The sequence below is a fragment of the Sebastes fasciatus genome, chromosome 1 (assembly GCF_043250625.1).
Source record: "Sebastes fasciatus isolate fSebFas1 chromosome 1, fSebFas1.pri, whole genome shotgun sequence".
Classification (NCBI taxonomy): domain Eukaryota; kingdom Metazoa; phylum Chordata; class Actinopteri; order Perciformes; family Sebastidae; genus Sebastes; species Sebastes fasciatus.
In genome coordinates, this window is record NC_133795.1 from 938,951 (window position 1) to 961,126 (window position 22,176).

The following is a 22,176-nucleotide window of genomic DNA, read 5'->3' on the forward strand; positions in this document are numbered from 1 at the left end:
AAATCCCTCAAACAGCTTCCCTCCTCAGCCTGCAGGCAGTAGTAGCGTTATAAAATGCTGAATTTACTAAACTAAAAACGTCAGCGGCGTTGCAAAGTCTCCGTTTTAGGGGCTTGAAAACGCAGGAGTGGAGTGGAGTGGACGCTAGGCATGAACGCAGCTAAAGATATGCGTTTTATAACAAAAAGGTATCAGTGTGGACGGAGCCTGAGAGTCCGTGAGACAAAACAGTGCAAACCCATTTCACCCAAGTGGTACACATGGCAAAGGAGCACCTGCACAAACCAACAATGATCCACCAAGCACATCACCAAGCACCGTACCGTAACGGAGCAAACAGGAAGTGAGAAAGCTCGCCTTCAGGACAAACATAGCAGCAGTATGTCAGAGGCTCAGCAGTCCTGCAGAGTCCTCTGATGAAGCTTCGGTTAATCTGTGGACGCAGTGTGGGCTCCTTTAAGCAGGTTTACTTGGTATCACTCCAGATTCTTTATGAAACCCCCTAATGTTAGTTAAGATGTCTGATACGCTTAAAAGCACACTAATCTGCAGCCCCCCCGTCGATCCTTCCATCCCTCTGGTTGTGAGAGACCTGCAGCAGATGTGCTGTAACACATGGTCGATGTGCAGGCAGAGGAGCCATTGTTTCTTCAGCCATATCACACCACAACAGCTGCTAATGCATGGAACAGCATGCATGTATGGGAATGTTTCAGTCAGGACTCAATGAGACAAAGCTTACAGACTGTGTGCTGGTGGAAGAGCTGGTACAGTGTGTTACTGAGTACACTACACTACTATTATAAAGAGGAAGAAGGATCTTTCAAGGCGTGTGTTAAGGCCCTGACACACCGAGTCGACGGTCAGCCGACGGTGAGCGTCTGTCGGTCTAGTTTTTGAGGTGTGTCCGGCACCATCGGCTCTAGAGAGAAATCACTCTGATTGGCTGTTCAGCTTCAACCAATCAGCGCATGAGAAGAGAAACGGAAGTGAGGAAAGCCGACGAGTGAAGTCAAGAGGACACACAGAAGACTCTCCTCATGTTTCATCTTCATCTCATCTGATCGTTCAGACACACGGATATTTACACAGCAACATGAACATCTGGAATGAAGCTCAGTGGTGAGTGAGAGTGGTGAGAAAACGGTCGGCAGGCGTCGCTTTGTTTCATGTACGTATCATAACAACGGCTTGTATATCCTCCGTCCTCCGTCTTCCTGTTTCCCTTTTAGAATGATGAATACAGACTACCGCCGCCTGCTGGTGTGGAGTTATTTCCTCTCACCAGGAGCAGAACGTACGAGCTGACTGGCCGTCGGCTGGAGTCTTTGCGGTGTGTTTGAGTGCAACTTGTTGGCCGAGACAAAGGAGACGTGAGGCGACGCAACAGTCGGTCTCCGTCGCCGCTAGTTCTTTGATGTCGGGTTGGTGTGTCTGGACCTTTACTGAAAATGAAAAGATCTTCAACTTGTTTAATGTTGCCTTCACTATCGGGCTGAGACGATTCCTCAAGTAACTCCATTACCACAAATCCTCTTCGTTAAATCCATTTATCTACATACTGTGTTTCACACTGAGGATTATTACGGTCGCTAAACACGCGTACGAGTCCGCTCCGTTACTGGATGCTTTCAAGACAGGAAAACAGAAAACAACAGAAAGTGGATCCTTTCAGGCTGAAACCAGTTGGAAGTTACTGTTGGAAGCTGGTTTTTCTTAATGTGAACTACATCAAATTTGCCAAAGCTGTACTTTATATCAGGCTGTAACTTGTAGAAGTGCACACTTTACAGGGTGTCGCTGGGCGCTTTGGTTGCAAATGAAGATGCTTCACATGTCCCAGTTTGTCAAGTACTCAAAGCTGGCCCTGACTGCCTGCTCAGACTGGTTATTTCATCTGTTTTGCATTTTATTTAGGCACGGTTCTTGTACTCATGTTCAGACAACACTAAGAACTAATGCTGATATATATATATGTTAATGCTCAGCAGAATAGGTGAGGTATCAGGACTGAAACTGTCAGGCATCTTACATCGAAGGTGTGAATGAGAACCAGCTCTGAGCCTCAGTCTTACACAAACAGCACAGTTCCCCTCATGGACTCTGGCCTGCAACCAGACTGTAAATAACACCTAAATCAACCCTGCCTGGATGAAGCCAACAGAAGGTCCGTTTGGACGTCCCTCCCTGCTCTGTGTATCCGTTTCCTAAATCCGATCAGAGCTGGTTCCAGTGTGGTTCTCTTCTTATCCTCACCTCTTTCTTTAACGCTCTATCTTTACATTGTTAATGACATACTTGGTGTTCTATCAAACCACAACATGTATTTTAAAATGACATCGTGAACATGTTGTGGTTGTTGTTGGTACCAGACTCTCCGTGGTGAGGAAGCACAAACACACTCTGCTCTCCTGCAGTGTTTCCTGTCTACCCTGGCTGATCATTTCCCTGTAATCTAATGCTCGGCTGCTCATCTCCGGTTGGCCTTAGCTGTGTGTGTGTGTGTGTGTGTGTGTGTGTGTGTGTCACGATTTCATCCAACCAGTAATTCACCAATGATGACAGCAACACGCACAACTGAACTTCACCCTGTCTGTCCCCAAACTAACCTCAAAGTCACTAGTATGGACATGTGTGTGTAGGCGTGAGGGTTTGTATATTTGAATGATTTGCATGTAACACAAGGTCAAGTATATCACCTGTTGAAGCAAATGAGGTGTGTGTGTGTTAAGAGAATATACTGTGTATGTGTGTGTGTGTGTACTGATCAGCTGACACAGAGTAGAGCTACTGGATGTCTGCAGACAAACTGAAACAAGAACCCAGCTCCAGCTCCACAGTACCAGATCAGTGAGATGTCTGGTAGAGGGAACCAGAGTCTGAAGTGTTTCAAAGCGTGTTTTTAAATCACGGACTCAGCTGAGTGCTGGAAACAGAGCAGAGATAATGTAGACTCATTGATAACCTCTGAGACGTTTAGTCACTAAATGTGTCTGTGCACAGAAAGTCTGGTGACAAGAAAAGAGTGCCAGTGAAAAACAATCTGACAACAAGAGAAATGGTGCATTCTTTGAGGCCTTTGCACACCACGTCTGGATTTACAAATAAATATAACCTCACGTTCTGTCACTCACTTTACACACACACTTTTTACACACACACTTTTTAAACACAACTTTCCTTTGTCATTTAAGTTTTCGCTTTTGTTTTGTATCCCATCCGTCCAAAGCATAGACGGTATATATAGAGATGGACGAAGCGTCTCCACCTCCTCCCACTGTACAGAAGTGAAGCCTCTGGGGGGGGGGGGGGGGGCTGGAGCTGCGGTATCGAGATCCCACCAACACACCCGCCCCGAGACAAAGACTCAACAACTCACCATAATATATCTAGAACTACATGATGATCACGTTCTATTACACAGACTGGTGACGCTTATGGAAAGTTAACGTTACATCTCAGGAGAACGTTTAGGAGAAACATCCTTCCATAGAGGTCAAAGGTCAAGATATATAACTACATACAGCACTAGTGGAGCTAGAACAGGACTTAACTGAACCAAAGTTATGTTGGTGAACAGCAGTGTGTGGGCTCTTTGCCACGTCTGTCAATATGACTGTTGTCATGAAGTCTGCTAACTCTGCACAGTGTTCCTGCTGTAAAGCTCAGAGAGAGAGGACTTGGTGTCACACACCAGCAGGGTGGAAGCTTCCGAAAACGGGTCCGAGCCTCGTTGGACGGTTGGACGGTGTCTCAGAGCACTGGGCCAACCTGCCACCCCGTAACGGGCCGGGCTGAACGATGGGTTCGGGTTATGTGCACAAACTGCTGACAGTGAGATGCGACCCCGGGCGCTCTGCTTATGTGAAACATCTGGCTGGATGCACGGCCCACAACGAGAGGTTATGAGAAGACATAAACAGTTCACCCACCAACACCATCCGCCTGATTCAACCACAACAGCTTCCTGGCTTCCCCCTCTCCGGCTTCTCCTCCAACCAGGTCCTCCTCTCTCCCCCAGCCTGGGAATAAATAGTCCTGGCTCCGATTTCACAATGTAATCACAACACTGGGCTCTGTGGGAGCGCCCAGAGGAGAGGAGCCGGGCAGAGAGGTGGGACGGGGAGGAGGAGGACTTGGACAGGGAGGAGAATCCAGGAAGGGGGATCAGTCCTTAGTTTATGTAACCAAGGTCAGCTGGAGGAAAAACACAATAATCCTTGGCTAAGGCAGAAACAGTAAGAGCACCAGGGAGGAGGGCTGAGCGAGGGAAGGAAATATGAAAACAAACAGATAAAAGTGGCAGCGGGGAGGCCGGCCTCCGTTAGCGTGGCCTGAGCTTCTGGTTTGGCATGGGGAGGAGTAATTGGGAGCAGCCGCTGACACTTTAAATAGCTGCCGAGTGTGGTGGGATGCGGTTTGGGGGGGGAAGTGGACTTGACACCGCAGGAGGAGGAAACGAATCCCTTGAGCCATTGTGCCATTGAGATGAATGGAAGGAAATAGTTAAAAAAAGCTTGAGTGATGGTTCCCCAGACACATCTGGATATTCTGGTGTCAGCAATGGGCAAAAAGGAAAATCATCTGATTATATGAGAATAAGAAAAGCTACCGTTTCTATGACGGGGTGTAACTGTTGCACAAGCATTAGAAAGAAACATTGAAATCCCCTACCTGAGGAAGTTTAGTGCTCTTTTCCTGCCATTTCCAATCGTTCCACGGCTCCCATGAGGATCTGTCCCAACCTGGAGGAAGACGAGCAGTTAGAGAATCCACAGAGAGCATTTTACAGCTTTTCTTCCCTGAAAGCCAACAGCGTGACATAAAGTACAACACCAAGCAGAATGTGGAAACAGATGATAATAGCAGGAGTCACCGGGTGAATAATCCCCCTCTACAAAAGGGAGCTTAAACCGTTTGCAACACCTGCCATGTCTTCTTAATTCACGCTACGCAGGTGAGAGCCTCTGTTAGGAAACTATTGTTCAGGACAACAACAAAGACAAACGGCTGCCACCGAGACGACGTGACACACGGCCTCTCTGTAACACTCTCAGAACACATACTCAAAGCTATGTGGACGAGAACGGGTAGAGGAGATCAGAAGTTAAAGAGCAGTGAAAGAAAAGTTAGATTATGACGGAGGTTTAAAGTCTGTCTGTCTTCCTTCACTCCTCCCGGTTGGAGGCATCGACTGAAAGCATAATAATAACCATCATTCATAACAAACATGAGTCCAAAGAGTGCTGTTGAAAATATGCTACCACATCTCAATGGATGACTGATGGATGGACAATAGTCCACCCAGTCAGCTGCAGTTTAGTGAACAATGATCCTACTTGAGAATTTACTTGAAATATAAATCAAAATTGTGGAAATATTAATTCTTGTTTTTATTTAGTGACTCAAACTTTCTTTCATGATCAAGTTAAAATATCAATTCCTCTGATGAATACTATGGTAGTTATCTAATGGAGACGATAATCCTAAACGCTGATGCTGAATTGAAGCACTTCCATTCAATCATAGCGCCTCTGTCGCCTCGCTGGAGTAACAAGCTAACAGCTTAGCCCGGTTCCAGACCTCTGAATCACGGCTGTGCCTCCAAAGTAACCCACAAGTTGGGGAAACTCTTGCGAGACGGTTAAGGTTAGGCATGGACCTTGAATAGTTCCGGTTAGGATAGGTCGTCGGGCAGCGAGTCTCGTGAGAGTTTTCACAATTGTTTTGATGACCTTCTAGACACAACTCTGAATCACAGCCAACGTCTTGGATTCCTTTAGCAATTTCAAATGAAAGGAAATAACAGTTCAGTCTGATTAAAAGGCTCCTAACAGACGACTTCAGATTTGTTGTTGTGGCAGTTTTACTGTAATGGTACGTGTCCACAGGGTGTTTGGAAGCTAGGGGTCGCCACTAGGCACCTGACTGGATGAACCATGAACGTTTTCTCTTATACTATGAAAATAGTTCACTGGAATGTTTTTCTGAAAACATTTGAGGCGACAAAAGTCATGCGGTTGCTAAACGGTTAGTTTAAGAGTTTTTCAGGAGTTTCCAGAGGCGGCGCGTCGTGCTGGACACAAAGTAGCCTAAACTTCAACTTTATGCAAATGAGGAGCGGCCCCGTTTCTCCAAAAGCAACGTGCTGCTACCAGAATGCATTGCACTGCTGCTTACATAGACACCGAAGGGGAAGCGTGGAAACGACGGATCGTGTGGACAGCTTTAACAGCTTTAACTTTATCCACAATTTTCCAATTTGTGAAATCCAAAATGCGTGTTCTCATCATCTCTCAGATAGTTTGGTGTCGTGACGGTTCATGTCTTTCTAGTTTCCTCCATTTCCTGTTTACATGACAGCAGTAATTGTCTAGTTTACCAACAGGGCAACAGGGAATACAGGATACAACAGCGTTCACAGCCTGGAAATACACCAGGAGTTTTAAATTCCCATCAAGATCATTACAGGTTTAATATCTAACTTCCATGTTCAAACAGTAGCGCAAACTACTAATCAAAAGTGACAGCCGTAGTCTGGACTTAGTTAATATATATCGTCATATTGCCCAGCCCTAGTCTGGACTACATCTAATACACAACATGTTGAACACAATAACACTGACTTCTAGAAACTACTGTACTGTATATTACCAAGCTCAAACAACCAAGCTGCATGGGCCTTATTCTGAAAAACAGATGGAATGAAATGAAACTCGGATCCCTCTCGGCTCTTTCAAGCCCAGTACATTCTCATTTTATGCTTGTCCTTCACCACAGGTGTCCTGGAGCAGTAAAGCAGTATCATTCCTTTACCACAGGAGATCCAAAATGTCATTGCCAAGGAATGCTGCCTTAACTTGGATGAAGCTTTGTGGTCAAACTTTTGTAGTTTTTCCAATCCACGCTCAAGAAAAGAAAAAGTGGTTTTAGGCTGCGTCGCCCTCCGCCAGCTGATCCTACCGCTGCCCTCTGGCCTGGATGTGTTGGGTCTTGTTCTGTGGAGATTCCCTCAGGTGAGAAGCTAACTAACTAGCTCATATATAGACTGTGAGGGTGAGGCTTGAAGCTGAGCCGACAAGTTTGAAGTTGAAAGTGCAGAAAGCCTTTTGATGGGCTGACAGGATCGACGTGACAGGAACAGGAAGGATTGCAGTCTTTGCTCTGATTTGTTTCCTACTCAGGGATTGAAGCTGACTGGTATCACACAATGGTTCATCAGGTTGAGCAAACAGAGGACAGATAGCAGGGAGTCTGGAGCACCTTTAGTGGATACGCTCGGCTCTCTGAGACTGGAGGCGGGGGAGCCGTGTCCTTCAGCCAACAGCTCTTTTGACGCCAGGCCAAATGAAGAAACCTTATGTAAGAGCACTCTCACGTTGAGGGGGCGACTTGAATCCGGATGCATTTAAGCCTTAATGGCTCCCTTTGTGGTCATGAAAAGGGACTGTGCCGATGTCAGCCGGGCTACCCATTGTTAGGAAATGTACAGTGACTCAACTGGTGACACGGCGTGTTCGCTCACCCATGCCAAATCCAGTGAGTTACCGGCCAAAAAAGGCGGTCAAACATCCCCTCCGCCACCCCACCGACTATACGGAGGGACATCCCACCCAGGAGTCCTCTCAGACATGTCCACAGCCCCAAATACACAGGGACCCTTTGACAGCACAGAGACAAGAAGAAGAAGTGAAAGTCAATTGTTCGTTCCATTGCAACGTCAGCGCCCAGCAGCAGAGCTACGCTGCCGCCATTTTGGACTGAAAGGGACTACCAGACACCAGTACGTGTCGTTGAACACTAACCATGGATATAGAAGAGGGTCCTTTTGTCCTGCGTGTTCGTAACTAGCCTACAACTCCATTAAACTCTGTTGATGTCAGGCTACTAGCACTACTAGCTGCTTGCCGATAGCCGGTTGTTTGTGAACAGAGACGTTAATACATCCACCCCGGTACAGGCTGACAGCATACAGCCCATGGGTGTGTTAGAAGATAATAAAAGGGATGAATTACAGCCAATATATCCATTATAACAGCCACATACAGCTAGCAGGAAGCTGGCAGAACCAGATATATACAGTATGTGTCTGATGTACGTTCATTATGGTGAGGAAAATAACTCTGGATTCAGCTGTTAGTTCATTTTACTACTTTTAGGACATCATGATTTAAATGAGGATATTTAAGTGTTCCTATTGGGAAGTTGATTTACCTCAAAAACAAAAAAATATCATCTGATTTCCAGACATCTCTTTATAGATCCATGAACACAGACTCATTGATGTTTTCAATCCAAAATGGCATTTTCAGTCCATAAAAGCAGAGTTCAGTCTCTTTGCTTCTACACTCTTTGGCAGAGAGTGAACAGACTCAACCTAAATCAGGTCGGATCAACATGGGAAAGGAAAACACCACTGCCGCGGCACGGTGGTGGCAGGGGGGCATATTTTCTGTAAACAGGAGAACGTCCTTCAGAGAAACTAAAACTGTCACAAAAAGGATTCTCGTGAGAAAACAGACTTCAAAAAGAGGCCGTTTCCAGGCATTATGAAGACCTAAAATTAGCGCGCGCTTTCACCCTTCTGACCTGGCAATGGTGTGGAAGTTTGGTACACATGCTAGCACCATAATGTTCTTTTTTGTTTTACTGGCTTCTTGATTTCGTCGGTCCAGCGGAGCTGGAACATGCACATATCCCAAACACATCAAAAAACACTTCACAGGAGGAAATGACACAGCGTTACCAAAACCAACAGTGCCACCATTCCTGAGGTTGTTAAGCTGTCGGCCTTAAAGCTACCATCGACAGCGTGCCCTTGGCTGCGGCCGCTCTGTAATTAAATACCAGAAATTTCATCTTTTTTTCCCCTCTCTGTTCCATGGAAAATATATACCGGGTCTAAATACAACTGCTGCCCTGCCCTCTCCTCTCTGGCTCGTTGGCACAGCGCTGATGCCATCCTGCTTCATTCCTCAGCTCACAGAAGAAAGGTCACACCAACAACAGATCCCACCAGAACCAAGGCAGGAAACGCAGCTTCAGTGTCACACTGGAACTGAAACAGTGTTGTGGTTGAATTCCTTGGAGCCGGAGCCGAACGTGTCACTGAATCCAAACAGCAGAAATCTTTCTTGGAAGTAATCTCTGAACTTTACAGTGAACTAATGAGAGACTGGGCGTCCGTCTCTAAGCCTTAATGAGACAGAGGATGAGCGCTTTCCTGCGACAGCTCGCTCATTAAGTTTAATTGTGTTCTCCCAGTGAACACGACGAGCAGCGTACCGCCTCTACGGCCGAGTCATTCATCTGCTGTAGCATGTTTTTACCATGCAGACACGGATAAGCACATCATCCTAATCTGACAACAACACATGGTGTGTGCTAACTCCTATTAGCAATGATTGATTTTTAGAAGTCAGTGGAGGAAACACACACATAAGGGTCATCTGCCTGTTTTAATTACCAACGCGTTTTTACTATGTGACAAACATTCCTTAAAGAAAGAAAGCTTCAAATGTTTTAATCGTCTCTTATCTATAAACACACACTCGCCCTCATCGTGCCTGTTTTAAACTAATGCTGAATTTGTCTCCATCCCGTTTCAACACGCTTCTCTTCAAAATATTAATGTTGAAATGTTTCAGTCTGGAGTTTCCAACTCTGCCGTCTAAAATAAGACCTGACTTTAAAAGTGTGTTCTGTTCTGTCCATGTTTATCTTCATTTGTAAAGTTTAAAACCCAGGGGGTTGTAACCCAGTAACACTAATAACCCTTTCAGACTAACACAGGTTAATCCACACTGAAAGGGTCAGCGCACATCACCTGACCTGGCTTTCCCACATCCTTTGCTGCCCCTGAACAATATTTGACTTTGGTGAACCGGCTTTGCTTTTTCCAAATGGGAATTCAATTGAATGGTTTTAAGGTTTAAACTTTTGAGCAACTTCCTGATTCATTTAAAAAGAAATAAAATAGAATTAGGATTTTCAAGAGAAAAGATGTTTGGGCGGGCAAACAAGCTGAAACTAGGGATGCTAATTTTGAAAAATGTTCTTAACCGATAACCGACCCTCGTTAACCGATTATTAAACATTAACCGACAAGATTAGTGCGTCGCATGCTGCGTTCACTGTCTCCGGTTCACCGTCCGGGAGCGTTAACTTAGCAACTACGATGCTGCGTTCACTGTCTCCGGTTCACCGTCCGGGAGCGTTAACTTAGCAGCTACGATGCTGCGTTCACTGTCTACGGTTCACCGTCCGGGAGCGTTAACTTAGCAGCTACGATGCTGCGTTCACTGTCTCCGGTTCACCGTCCGGGAGCGTTAACTTAGCAGCTACGATGCTGCGTTCACTGTCTACGGTTCACCGTCCGGGAGCGTTAACTTAGCAGCTACGATGCTGCGTTCACTGTCTCCGGTTCACCGTCCGGGAGCGTTAACTTAGCAGCTACGATGCTGCGTTCACTGTCTCCGGTTCACCGTCCGGGAGCGTTAACTTAGCAGCTACGATGCTGCGTTCACTGTCTCCGGTTCACCGTCCGGGAGCGTTAACTTAGCAGCTACGATGCTGCGTTCACTGTCTCCGGTTCACCGTCCGGGAGCGTTAACTTAGCAGCTACGATGCTGCGTTCACTGTCTCCGGTTCACCGTCCGGGAGCGTTAACTTAGCAGCTACGATGCTGCGTTCACTGTCTCCGGTTCACAGTCCGGGAGCGTTAACTTAGCAGCTACGATGCTGCGTTCACTGTCTCCGGTTCACCGTCCGGGAGCGTTAACTTAGCAGCTACGATGCTGCGTTCACTGTCTCCGGTTCACCGTCCGGGAGCGTTAACTTAGCAGCTACGATGCTGCGTTCACTGTCTCCGGTTCACCGTCCGGGAGCGTTAACTTAGCAGCTACGATGCTGCGTTCACTGTCTCCGGTTCACCGTCCGGGAGCGTTAACTTAGCAGCTACGATGCTGCGTTCACTGTCTCCGGTTCACCGTCCGGGAGCGTTAACTTAGCAGCTACGATGCTGCGTTCACTGTCTCCGGTTCACCGTCCGGGAGCGTTAACTTAGCAACTACGATGCTGCGTTCACTGTCTCCGGTTCACCGTCCGGGAGCGTTAACTTAGCAGCTACGATGCTGCGTTCACTGTCTCCGGTTCACCGTCCGGGAGCGTTAACTTAGCAGCTACGATGCTGCGTTCACTGTCTCCGGTTCACCGTCCGGGAGCGTTAACTTAGCAACTACGATGCTGCGTTCACTGTCTCCGGTTCACCGTCCGGGAGCGTTAACTTAGCAGCTACGATGCTGCGTGTAGTGTCGCAGACATGCAGCCAGTTTCCCAGTAAAAGTCTCCACCGCAACTTTAGTTTAGTTTAGCAGGTTGTCAGCTGTGTGTCTGCCCGGATTATCGATAGAGAGTATCCGACAAACAGTGTGTGTGTTTGTGCTACGTTAGCATCTGTAGCTCTGCTGGTAGCTCCGTGCTCACCATTGACACACACATACAGTCTGTCAGCACGGCGTTACTTCAGCGAGTTTCCGACAGACCTTTTAACCGTTTTAAGCGTTAATCTGTTAAAATGCTTGATGTCGGTTAACGGTTAGATGGTTAATTATTAACATCCCTAATTTGAATACATCAGCAACACCACTGGGAGGCTACAGAATGATTTATAAACCTAAAATAAATTAAATTAATAATGGACCCGCCCTTTAAATGTTGGTTGAACGTGCTTCTCATGGTTTCAGTTTCATGGTCTCATGGTTTCATAGTTTCATGGTCTCATGGTTTCATGGTCTCATGGTTTCAGTTTCATGGTCTCATGGTTTCATAGTTTAATGTTCTCATGATTTCATGGTCTCATGGTTTCATAGTTTCATGGTCTCATAGTTTAATGTTCTCATGATTTCATGGTCTCATAGTTTCATGGTCTCATAGTTTAATGTTCTCATGATTTCATGGTCTCATGGTTTCATGGTCTCATGGTTTCATAGTTTAATGTTCTCATGATTTCATGGTCTCATGGTTTCATAGTTTCATGGTCTCATGGTTTCATGTTCTCATGGTTTCATGTTCTCATGGTTTCATAGTTTCATAGTTTAATGTTCTCATGATTTCATGGTCTCATGGTTTCATGTTCTCATGGTTTCATAGTTTCATGGTCTCATAGTTTCATGGTCTCATGGTTTCATAGTTTCATGGTCTCATGGTTTCATGGTCTCATGGTTTCATGGTTTCATAGTTTAATGTTCTCATGATTTCATGGTCTCATGGTTTCATAGTTTCATGGTCTCATGTTTCATAGTTTCATGGTCTCATGGTCTCATGGTTTCATAGTTTCATGGTCTCATAGTTTCATGGTCTCATGGTTTCATAGTTTCATGGTCTCATGGTCTCATGGTTTCATAGTTTCATGGTCTCATAGTTTCATGGTCTCATGGTTTCATAGTTTCATGGTCTCATGGTTTCATGGTTTCATAGTTTAATGTTCTCATGATTTCATGGTCTCATGGTTTCAGTCTCCCCGGGCTCAGTAGCCTGATGTGTCCCTGCCACGCCCGTCAGATACCGTCACACATCTGCAGAGTCAAAGCCTACACCGGAGGTCTCAGTCGGTCTCAGTCGGTCTCAGTCGGTCTGATCTGGACGCGGCAGGCGGACAGCAGGTTTGTGAATCTGTTGAAGATGTTTAAATAAACAGCAGCCAGACAAACCTTCTCCTGCAAACACCAAAAGCTGTGTTGAAAAAATAATCCTCCTCAAATTCGCAGTAGAGCGAGAGTGAACTTGTTCTTTTGCTTTGGGATGAGGCTCAATAATGAATGGGATATGCAGCAGCAGGAGAAGCCCGGGGGCAATCAATGAGGATATCCCCGTCTGACGCTGGGCCAAACCATGAAGCCTTCAGTACTCAGTACAGTCAGTCAACAACATCAGGACTCATCAGTTTGACTTTTAGGATACAAAACACACTTCATCTGGAAAGGGAAATATTTCAAACTGATTTTATCAAACTGTTCCTGTCTGTTAATCCACCCACAGATTTACTGACATCTGAATCTGTGTGATGTGGAAACACAAAGCCGGGCCGACGCCTAATTCACTACAGAGCACGCTCGTTTCATTTTCATTTCTTCCAAATTATGGGAAGAAAATCACATCACGTCCGTGCAGCGTTTCCACGACATTCAATCAGCGGTGGCAGCCAAGACTGAGAGACTGCCACCAGCTCTCCCAGAGGACCAGTCACACAAACAATCACAGTCACTTCTGGGTTGAGATGAAGTGATGCTCCACACCGTCTAAAGGATAAGGCTGCTGATCCAAGGAGCAATTACAGAATTACTAATATAATATCGATAAATATCTACACGCTGATTTCAATATAATACAAAGGTTGAAAAGTGAAAGGAAAAAGGGGCATTGCAGAGTTTTCTCCGTTATGCATGAAGACCAACAGAAGGAGCAGAGGCTCATGGTGCTTTCTGAGAGGATTGCTCATTTCTTTAGCCGTCTTTAGACCTGTAATCTGCATTTCCCGCCACTTAAAATCCATGCGGGAACTGCTTGCTTCATGAGCTGCTAATGCCGTCACTCCAGCTATGAAAAGGGTTTTGATTTGGGGGCGCCGGTTAGCTCACCGGGTAGAGCGGGCGCCCCATGTATCAAGTAGGCGAGTCCTTGCTGCAGCGGCCCAGGGTTCGAATCCGACCTGTGGCCCTTTCTGCATTGTCATCCCCCTTTTCTCCCCATTTCACCACCATCACTATCACTCTCAATAAAAGCCCAAAAAATGATCTTAAGAAAAAAAAAAGAAAAGTGTTTTGATTTAAAGTAATGCATCTCTGTAAAACGGACTTAAAGAAGACTTCTTCAAGCATCAAATTACATTAAAAGATTTGAAAAGCAAACAATCAAATGTAGCAGAAACACTAATGAGGATATGAGATCTAAATGAGGCCATCGCCGTTTGATCGCCTTCTACGATACAGGACACGGGGTCGTGGGGTCGCTACAGTAATCAGTTTGTTGTCCGTGATCAATAGGCAGCAGACTGAGCATGTGTAATCGATGAGGGCCGGGGGAGGACGGGGTCGCTGTGGTCCGATGACGTCATCCGTATGGTATAGACCAAGCAGCCAGCCGACGTTTGGAGGGAACATTTATATTTACAATCACAGTCTGACGTACGAGTTCCTGAAGATAGAGAGCTCTAAAATATGATATTTTTAGTATGGCTGTCATTCGATTAAAATATTTAATCGTAAATGAATCACACATGTTTTATCTGTTCTAAATGAACTTTAAAGGGAGATTAGTCAAGTATTTAATCCTCTTATCAACATGGGAGTGGACTAATATGCTGCTTTATGCAAATGTATGTATATATTTATTATTGTAAATCAATTTGAACATGGACATGACAGTTTTTCCTCGCCAAATTTCAGCTTATGTTTGGAGCGTTATTTAACCTCCTTCACAACAAGCTAGTATGACCTGGTTGGTACCGATGGATTCATCAGGTTCTCTAGCTGTACCAGGCCGTATAGCCGGGCCCGCTGGAGGGAAGGGAGGCACGGGAGAACCAGAACCAGGACTGAATGGAGCAGACTGTCGGACCCTGCTGCAGTAAAATGAGAGGTTTTCTAAAGGGACTCTGGTGCTTGGAAACACTACCGCTTTAGTCCACAGGGGCCGCCAAATATACCGCTTTATTATATTTTGGGTTAACCCCTGATGTGGGGGATAAGCAGCGCCAAAACCATCACCATGTGTGTCTGGATGGTAGAAGTGTGTGTGTGTGTGTGTGTGTGTGTGGAGGTCCTGACACCGTGTTCCTGCTACTGAAATCCACTCCGGCTGGATCCCAGTGGGATCACATGTACAGGTCAGAGGGATAATACTGCCTGTAGCTCAAACTAATAAGGAAACACGGAATTCATTTTAGAGAAAAGTGTCAGAGATTTTGGGTACAAACTGGTTTTGGAAAATGTTGAGCAACCACACGCTCACTAGCAGGGTGCATTACATCACACCTGCTTAATACCCCAATAAATACAAGTTACGGATTGTTGTGAGAGGGAACGTCTAACAGCTTACATATGGACAAAGCTGCTCTGGTATTCTGGCTATTTTTGGCTGATTAGACTTCTTCTCTGGACCATGTGGACGTGTACACATTAGGGCTGTCCTCGACCAAAGAAACTGTTAGTGGACCGACACTCATATGATGTTGACTAATCCATTAGTTGATTTAAAGGGATAGATCTGTAAAAGTGAGTTTCTCAACAAAGAATCCCTTTAGATCTGGTGTTTACCAGAGATGTGTGCTCAGAAGTTACCTGGATAAAAGTCATTCAGCATGAAAAAAGCAAAAACAAAACGACTAATCGACTAAAGAAATCTTAGTTGAGACCAAAACGGCCGATTACTCGACTAATGGACTAATCGGGAGCAGCCCTAGTACTGTTTGATTGACATGTAATCTATGCAAGCTAACATATGATATTAAAAATATTACACAGCAAAACTACTGAAGAAGACGTCATAACCTGTCCACGTTTCCCCTCTGAGCTCAAACACAACAGCCCTGTACACACAACTCAGATACCAACAGATGACTGTAACATCAGCTTCATGATAACTAGCAGTCAGTCTGAGCTGCTCCAGTGGAAACAACGTCTAATGTGTTTCTGTAAAACAGCAGTAACGTCGAAACAGGAGGGGTAGTTTGTGTTGTAAAACTTTTACGGCTCCCTTCGCTGATCGTCGCTCCTGCTGGGTCACGCATGAGGTAAACCCCCGACACTTTACCGCCCTGCTCTCTGACAACACAAAGAGACACTCCGCGAGGGGAAGCCGGGTTTTTACATTTATTGCTGCCGATAATGATATTTTTTAATATTATTGCAGAAGCTCAATGTGTTTGGTTTCCAAATGTCTGCAACAACCAATGGAAATGCAGACAAATCATACCAAAACGCATTATAATTATTATTATTATTATTTTGGCAGAATGTTTTCATTATTTCTTCAGCCAGTGGATGCTCGGAGTCTTTGCTGTACGATGTCAGAACGCTGACTCAGGTTAAAGGGACAGTGTGTAGGATTTGGCGGCATCTGGTGGTGTGGTTGCATATTGAAACCGACCGGGTACCCCTCCGCTCACTCCTCCCTTTACAAGACTGCAGTAGCGTGAGCCAGCAAGTGCAAAACGTTGGTAACGCCGTGGTATCTCAAAGAGTATAGAAGCAAAGAGAGGAAACGTCTGTGCTTATTTGACAGCAGCTGCTGCCGCCATTTTGGACTGAAAACGCTTATTATATTCATCATATTTTATTGTTCAACACAAACACAGACCATTTTTGTAGAATATGACAACATAATAGAAATAATTTTGTTTTACTTTTGTAAGGCACTTTTTAGGCTGACGTTTTACTGGCGTCCAGTAGTCGCTTCCAGTCCAAAATGGTGGAAGCGTAGCTCTGCTGCTCGGCGCTGATGTAGCAATGGAACGAACAATTGACTTTCACTTCTTGGTTATATGCACTCTTTCCCTTTCGCCTCGCCTACTTTAGGAGCGACGAAACTCAGACGGCGGCTGGCGGTAGCATGGTTGAACACTCTGCGGCTCACGTTACCGCAGTTTCACAAGCGTGTCGGAGAACTACGGTGGCCTTCAGGTAGTTTGGCGAGACGGGCCGGTGGTGCGCCCGACCCCCACGGGGCCGGGATCCAAACTCAGCCGGCACGCGCCGACCCTCCCTCTCAGCTGGCTGTTAACGAGGCTCTTTAGACACAGAGAAGTACTCGTGTTGGTACTCGGTATCGGAGAGTACCCAGATGGAAGTACTTGTACTCGGTCTGAATAAAGGTGGTATCGGTGCATCCCATGTTGATAAGAGTATTAAATACTTGACTAATCTCCCTTTAAGGTACATTTTGAACAGATAAAAAATGTGCAATTGATTTGCAATTAATCAGGATTAACTATGGACAATAATGTGATTAACTGCGATTAACTATTTTAATTGATTGACAGCCGATTTAAAGACTAACTGCCGTCACTTCTACGTGACTTTTACCTTTTTTAAGTCAAGTGAAGCAGCAAGAAGAGAGGTTACAACAGTTTGATGTGGACAAACTGGACATGCAACATCCACATTATTGTGTGTATTTGCACTCACAGATCAACTACAAATGCTAGCACTGAATTGAGTTACACACCAACACATCCTCCCCCCATAACCCTGGAAACAGAGGCCTGGTTCATTTGCAGCCAGATTAAAGATACTGAGGTGAAGCGGGTGGAAAAGATTATTCCTAGTAAGCAAGAAAAAAAAACCTTAAGCTCTCCATTAATAACATGAAGAGAGTGTTATTTATGAATGCTGCCTCCAGGCTCGTTGGTACACACACACAAGTCTAGTATGCTGTGAGCTATTACATTACAACTTTCACAGCGACATTAGCCCAGCACGCACGCGCACACACACACACACACTCACTCTGGACTGTGAGTTAGTGGCACAGCGTGGTTCTGGTTTTATTCTCCAGGATTACAGTACAGTAAACGAGGAACGGAACCAAAATTTCAGATCGGCTTAAAGACCGTCTAAATCAAAGCCTTGTAAATCCGGCCCGGTGGGGCCAACAGTGCCGCCTGTATACTGTGACGCTGTGTGCCGCGGCTCAACTTACCAGCAAGTGGCAAAGGTTGCCAGGAAACAGTGAGGGCTCGCAGGGCGTTCACAGTCACACACACACACACACAGATGCAGTCATACAAACATTTCAACATGAGTCCGAGTACCTCTGTGCTGTTAAAGGCTCCGGAGGGGAAAAGGTCCCGGTGAGGGAGTGTTGTGTGTCAATGCAAGGATAACAGAGCCCCGTGACCCCTGACCCCTGACCCCGCTGGGGGTGTGAAACAACAGGAAGTGTCATGGTAAGAAGACACATGATAGGCAGGTTGTAAAAATACTGCTCTGCTGAGGCAACATGTCTGTAAATGACAAGTAAGTGACACTTTAGTGGGATAACATGAAGGTTACCAGGAGCTCCGTCTGATAAAGAGTTAAAACAAACTAACATTTACCGGCTTTACGGACGGGAAGACGTGCTGCTTCTCTGCTTCTCATTCCACTGCTAACTAAACGCTTTTTAGTTTAACAAATCTGAACTCAAGGTCCACTTACTAGCATTTTCCAGGAGCATCTTATGGTCTTCATCATCGGATGGAATCGAAAACTTTACCTTACGTTTTTAAGTTGACAAAATAAGCGATTTGTACGTACGACTTTGAGCTCTGGTAACTTGTGATGTGTCATTTCATCTGCTGACCAAGAGCAAAGGGAATTTATGCCTCACTTTAATCGTGCTGATATCATTTGTGTTAATTCGCTGTAGACGCGTCAGAGAGGAGAAGGAGGGGCGCCCTGGTAGCTCAGTTGGTAGAGCGGGCGCCCATAAGGCTGTGTCCAACCTGTGGCCCTTTCCACATGTCAGCTCCTCTCTCTCCCCTTTCTAGACTATCCACTGTCCTCGAAATAAAGGCTTGAAAAACACCCAAAGAATTATTTAAAATAAAAATAAAAAGAGGAGGAGCTTGTCTCCATGGATACCAACAACTTTTCTCTCCTCCATCAACCATGGAAGAAATAACCTCTGTTGCTTCTTCTCTGTACATGTTGGTAAAGTCCCAGATATGTCAGAAAACCAAACGCTGTCGTGTCTGGGTTCATGACATCCCCCGGCGGCGAGCTGTATTCACATACTGTACTGTATCTATCAGCCGCCACACGTCACTACTGAGGTATGAACCCAAAATAAACAGATTGTTCTGTGATTTAATATCAATAACCAGATCAAAATGATGCTGAAATAACTACATGATGATGCCGATTAGTAAAAAGTCTGAATTGATGCTTTGTCAGGTCTGTTACCATGACGACAAGCAGACAACTTTTAAAATGCTTGTTTTCTGAATGGAGTCTGGATGGATCAGAGTCAGGCTACGCAGCTGCTCCATCAACACTCAACATGACGTCATCTAGAGACGTTGTTGTTTCTACCACAGACAGTCTGTGGTTTCTGGTCTCTGTACAGATGTGATGGACTATCGTAGCTCTCGGTGACCACAGACACATACGAGATTTATTCATCCTCCATTTCTGATTCAACAACGTCAGGACGTAAGAGACCACAGGAGGACGATCTCAACGCTGAGCGGCTCTCGCAACACAGAGACACTAATTTCTCGCTCGAGCTGAAATATTTAGACTCTTTAGACGAATATGAAAATAATGCCAATTTCGCGTGTCAGCTGTCATTCTCATTCGTATTCGCCACTTTGCATTGTCTTTGTATGTAATCCCACTGTGCAAACAGTTCCACTTCGCTCATGGTGTGAACACATCATTAGATTCAGGCTGCGTCTGAAATCGTCTACTATGCTCTACATACTGAACTGCAAATACCACGCCGTTCCCTCAGAGCCTCCTTGCCGGTTGGAGACATGTAACCATGGTAACCTGTACTGTCCTCATGTGACCAAACGATGATTTGTGAGAATCATTAAGTCTGAACTCATTTATAAACTATATATTACACCTATAGCAAAGTGGAATCTTATACTTACACCTAAATGGAAGCGTTATTGACGTTACAGCTCCGTCCGTCAAAGTCTGTTATGAATGTTATCGTTACTACCGCATTGCAAAATCTCACACTATTTTAGCGTACATATAACATGTTAGTGTTTTTTTAACTACTAATTGTGGCGTTTTCTCTTTTCCGTTGACTGAAGGATTACATGATCCACTACGGGCTGGAAATTTATGACCATTGCTTATGAGACCATTTTAAAGCCCACTGTATCATTTCAAAGGGCACGGCTTCCTACAGCGAGGTGAGGCTGTTTCAGACGTCCCTGAACATTGTTCTGTTCTAGTGGAGTCCTGAAGGTCCTGAACTTTTAACACGCCTGTCCAACATTCGTCTTTGGCTTTCCATAGCAACCCCCCTTTTCCCAGGACAGAGGGTCCCTCCCCCCAGGGCGTTTAAAGGGAGTTAAGGGGGGAGTCGATTTAGGGGGAGCTGTCTTGAGAAAAAGGGCGTTTCTAAGGAAACTGAGCGCTCACTGTTCTCCAAGAGCTTTCATGGTTGCCACTTGGCAACAGTCAGCTGTCGGTATTTCAAAACGCTGCTTTTCACGCTTGCCTGCGTGCCACGAAAAGCCCCCCACACACACACACGCACACACAAACACACACACACACACACACACTCACACGAAGTGAGAGAAAGCGTGACTCGTCACCGGAGCAGATGCCTCTCGCATTGTTGCCTCTGGAGTCAAAAGCCAGAGCTCATAGCTGCCTGACGTCATGTAAAGGATATTCAATTTCAAGCGCGCTTCTCAAGTCCATTCATTTCAAATCATAATCCTCCGATGAACGGCCGCCTGTCTGACTGCAGCCGTGCAACGCAGAGAACAATTCAGCAAGAGCAGAAAGCCATTTCACACCGATTACCAGACCCAAAAATCAACATATTCCCCCCAAAGAACAACGATTGATTGAATTCAAGGTAACTTCACAAAGTTTATTTTCAGAGGAAGTTGTTTGGATGCCGGGACGCTGGAGGTTATATCCTCCAGATGGTGGACACGCCCTATTCAGCCACACCCACTCACCTGTCCTCCCTCTGAGGAGACAGAGACGGAGTCTGTCAGTAAACAGCAGCTGTTCTCCAACAGGGGAGGAGACCTCATCCTCCTCTTCCTCTCCTCCCTACTTTCCCCTCTCTCCTCGAGGTATGCCTTCACCTCTCTAACCCCCCCCTCTCTGGTTGGCTGGTCTTTCAGCCTCCTCTTCAACAAAAGAAACAAAAGGAGGCAGGGCCACTTTCCCTCTTCCACCCCCCTGCAGAGAGAAGACGAAGGGGGTAAGAGACCTGCAGACCACCCCTTCTTAAGCCGCAGAGACCGAGCTCAGCAGAAAGTATCCACAAGCAAAACTCAAGCAAAAACATGCAAACAGCGTCTGGCAGCATCTCTGTGAGTCCGTCCAGTCAGGAATGTGCAGGTGCAGACAGTAAAAGAAACCAACTATTTATGTTGTCTACCGCCACGTTGTTTACACGTTCTGGATCAGTTTTCCAAAAACTAAGGCGTGCACAGTCCAGCCCAGAGTGAAGGGAAAAATGTGTGCGAGAATTCATGTGTTGAGTGACAAACCCCTTATTTACATAATGAGGCAGAAATACATAAAGAAATGAAAAAAGAAGAAAAAACAAAACAGAAATAAATAAGTTTGGGAAAATTATGCAGAAATAAATAAACATAAATTTAAAAATAAATATTAAAAAAATGCAAAAATAATTAATTAAATTAAAAATTAAAATTAATAAAGATAAATACATAAATAAATAAAAGGGGAATTTAAACAGAGTAAATAAATAATGGAATTAATACAAAGAAATTATAAAATAAATAAAGAAGAAAATAAAACAGAAATATCAATTTATGTCACATTCTATCAATTCATTAATGGCTATATTTATTTTTCATATTATTTTTGCTACATTTAATGACATATTTATTTATCTATCGAGTCATTTATTTATTTATTTCTCCGTGCTCCATACTTCTAAAGCTGTGAGACCTCGTTGGAGTTTTAGATGTTGGGAGTGAGGATGTTTTTGGGGGTGTGGTGAATGGAGCGCGAAAGATTGTCCAGATAGACTACGAGCGATGTCACTCTATTACATAGAGAGAGTGATATTGATTAACTGTCAGCCTTGGTTGATTTTGAAGTTGAGATGTGTGAAACTTCACATAAATAAAGCCAGGGTGAGTGGTTTCGCCTGTTGGCTGACGCACGGTGCAGGTTAGGACATCTTCATTGGGAAAATCTGAAACAATCTGATGTCGCGTCCAGTTAGGAAGAGGTGTGAAGCTTAAGTTAGGGTAGAGGAATTAAGGTCTTCAAGTGAAGGACCTCATAATAGTGGAGCGGATAGTGGAAAAATCGTGCAAATAGTGATACAAGCACCAAATTTGGCATGATGATTCCCGAGGGGTCACTTAGCAAATATAAACGATCGGCCACTTGAAAATCCAAGACGGCGGCCATTTTGCAAGATGGCCGCCAAATTGACCTGCCGTTAATGGTTTCT

General features: G+C 45.2%; 1 protein-coding gene across 3 annotated transcripts in view; it reads right to left on the reverse strand.

Annotated features, from left to right (window-relative positions):
* The window catches only part of plxnb1b (plexin b1b), a 129,492-nt gene that overhangs the window by 90,297 nt on the left and 17,019 nt on the right, over window positions 1–22,176 (reverse strand). For all 3 annotated transcript variants that reach the window (XM_074617917.1, XM_074617092.1, XM_074619561.1), the window contains exon 2: window positions 4,675–4,745. The gene's annotated coding sequence lies outside the window, so the exon portion shown is untranslated. The remainder of the gene's footprint in view (window positions 1–4,674; window positions 4,746–22,176) is intronic.